The following is a 3,114-nucleotide window of genomic DNA, read 5'->3' as shown; positions in this document are numbered from 1 at the left end:
AAGGCTCTTTAGATTATTGTCATTTCTAGCTTTCACCAGAACACAGGATTTGTCAAATAAATATTAATAATTAGGCCCAGAAAAGTTTAAAAAAACAACTTAAAAGAAAATTTAAACCACCAGCTTCATAATAGTAAGAAGTTCTTTAAATGGATTAATTATGCTCTTCACAATGTGGACTTAAACATTTGCTTTAGACAAGTGGCACTGGGTTTGAAAACTTCAAAAATGTATTTCTTTGACAAATTGAGGTGCTTCTTATATAGCGTTGCCAGATAAAAGCACCTGCACCTACTCAGTTATCTCAGGACCAGCTCGAGGCTGAAGAAAAGACAAGATCCCAGAGATCATGGCAGACTTCATTTGTCTTTTCCGGAAAAGAACTTTCCCCGTACGGATACCGGAAAGGCTGGACACTTCGGTTATTAGAGGATTTTGGAGATGGAGGTGCTTTTCCAGAGATCCATGTGGCTCAGTATCCACTGGATATGGGACGAAAGAAAAAAATATCTAATGAGCTGGCCATTCAGGTGGATTCTGAAGGAAAAATTAAACATGACGTAATCACTCGGCAGGGACAGTCAAAAGACCAGGTGATTGATAGCAAATACACTGTCCTGGTTCCAGAGGATGTTATGAATGCAAATGATCCAGACTCGCAAAGGCCTGATGAAGAAGCTATAAAAGAGATAACAGAAAAGACAAGAGTAGCCTTATAAAAATCTGTACCACAGAAGGTCGCCGTAGTCATGCCAGTTCAGGCAGCTGACAAACCAGCTCCTGCTCAGTGCATCTGACACACACCATCTCGGCAAGCAGTGACTTTCAACTCTGGAGCTCAACAGAAGGTTAGTCGGATGGTAGAAGTGCAGAAAGATCCAACGGAGCCTCCAAGGTTCAAGATTAATAAGAAAATTCCCCGGGGACCACCTTCTCCTCCTGTACCTGTCATGCATTCTCCTAGCCGAAAGATGATTGCAAGGGAACAACAAGAGTGAAAGTTTCCTCCTTGTATTTCTAACTGGAAAAATCCAAAGGTTATGCAATTCCATTAGACAAACATCTGGCTGCCGATGGAAGAGGACTACAGACAGTACACATAAAAGAAAATGTTGCCACGTTGGCCGAAGCCCTCTACATTGCTGATCAGAAGGCTTGTGAAGCTGTGGAAATGCGTGCCCGAGTAGAAAGAAAAATGGCTCAGAAAGAAAAGGGAAAATATGAAGAGAAACTTAGAGAAATGGCCCAGAAAGCCAGGGAGAGAAGAGCTGGGATCAAAACTCATGTGGAAAGAGAGGATAGGGAGGCACGTGAGAGGAATGAAATCCGGCATGACAGGCGAAAAGAGAGACAGCATGACCGGAATCTTTCCAGGGAAGCTCCTGATAAGAAGTTGAAACTTCAGAGAAACAAAAATGCGGGTATCAGTGAAGTCATTGCTCTCGGTGTTCCTTATCCTTGAACTTCCAGTGAAGGTCAGTACGACCAAAGGCTCCTCAACCAATCCAAGGGTATGGACAGTGGATTTGCAGGTGGAGAAGATGAAATTTATAATGTTTATGATCAAGCCGAGAGAGGTGGTAAAGATATGGCCCGTAGTATTTATAGGCCCAGTAAAAATCTGGACAAGGACATATATGACGATGACCTAGAAGCCAGAATAAAGATCAACAGATCTGTTCCCGACAATGAGTTTTCTGGTTCAGGCTGTAAGCAGAGAGGCCGAGAAGGACCAGTTCAGTTTGAGGAAGATCCTTTTGGTTTGGGCAAGTTTTTGGAAGAAGCGAAAGAGCACGGTGGCTCTAAAAGACCCTCAGATAGCAGCTGCCCTATGGAATATGAGCATGAAGGCAAGAAGAGGAGGAAGGACTAGACACGATTTTCTTCAAAATGAATAAACTATTGTTGTCCATAATCCTAATGATGCAAGTCATAGGGGGGAACGCTTCGTAAATGGTCAGGATAAAAAACAAATCTGGGTGCCAGATCCCAGCACTACTTTTTTACTGGAGAATGGAGGGGACAGAAAATTCTACTTTGAAGTATTTTTTTTAAAGAGTGGATTGTGTTTGTGCTTCTCCCACCTTTCGGCATTTATAGAACATGCTGCCCCACATACAAAATCAAGACTACCTCCTTTTGTGTGACATTAATAGTTTGGGGTTAATATTTTGTGTGAGAACAGCTGCATATGAGTAAAGGAGGGTGTTCACATATTATAACAGTCCTGCCAAATAAATTTTGTCCCTATTGTGCTCTGTTTTAATTTGGAGTGGGCAAAGCAAGCTCTTGCTTGGTGCAACTATTTGATTTAAATAAAAATCTTTAGACAAAAAAATGAGATATACAATATTTGGGACATATAAAAAATATTTGTTCGTCTGAAATTCAAATTTATCTAGGTGTCCTATATTTTTATTTACTAAATCTGGCAACCTTATTTCTATGTAGATTAGAAACAAAAATAAGCTTTCATAAAAGCAATGTGCAATTCTGAAGCAGCACTTAATTCATCTGACTTAGTATATTATGTAATTACTTCAATTGGTTAGACTCTAATTAGATTCAAGCAATGCAAGTCAATTTGGGATATTTTGTTCATGTGCATTCTTTATGGATATGTAACTAGAATGCTAGACAATTATGGTGTATGGAATATCTTTTACACACAAAATGGAAATATGTAAGACAATAAAAACAAGTTAGAAGAAAAGGAGTTGCTATTAGGTATTAGGTCAGGATCTTCTCACCTAACAATGATCAGGAAGTGAAAACTTATTTCATTTGTCTGGGTCTAAATTCATTTTGAGCAACTAACTCAAGATGATTATGATGTAGATGTATTAAACATGGATATTAGTGGAGGAAGAGGACAGAACTCCACAACACAGCAATTACCTGGAAAATAGACTCAGGAGTTCAGGACCAGAGAAAACCTTGATTAAAAGCAGGTGAAATAGCTGATATTTTTGACTACTCCCCATCGTTATCAGTCCAGGCCCAGCTCCCTTAATTGCCATTTCTATCATCTAAGAATTCGTGTAATATTTCAAGGTGGGAATGATGATAAATGCTCTGTTTCTGCCAATAAATTCTCAGTTTCTGAGAAGTTTG

The 3,114-nt window shown here is 39.5% G+C and overlaps 1 pseudogene; it reads left to right on the top strand.

Annotated features, from left to right (window-relative positions):
* The first annotated feature begins 400 nt into the window (after window positions 1-400).
* Window positions 401-1,873, top strand: LOC116468396 (SNW domain-containing protein 1-like; annotated as a pseudogene).
* The last annotated feature ends 1,241 nt before the right edge of the window (window positions 1,874-3,114 follow it).

The sequence above is a fragment of the Hylobates moloch genome, unplaced genomic scaffold, assembly GCF_009828535.3.
Source record: "Hylobates moloch isolate HMO894 unplaced genomic scaffold, HMol_V3 SCAFFOLD_5, whole genome shotgun sequence".
Taxonomy (NCBI): Eukaryota; Metazoa; Chordata; class Mammalia; order Primates; family Hylobatidae; genus Hylobates; species Hylobates moloch.
This window is presented reverse-complemented; position numbering and strand designations above follow the sequence as displayed.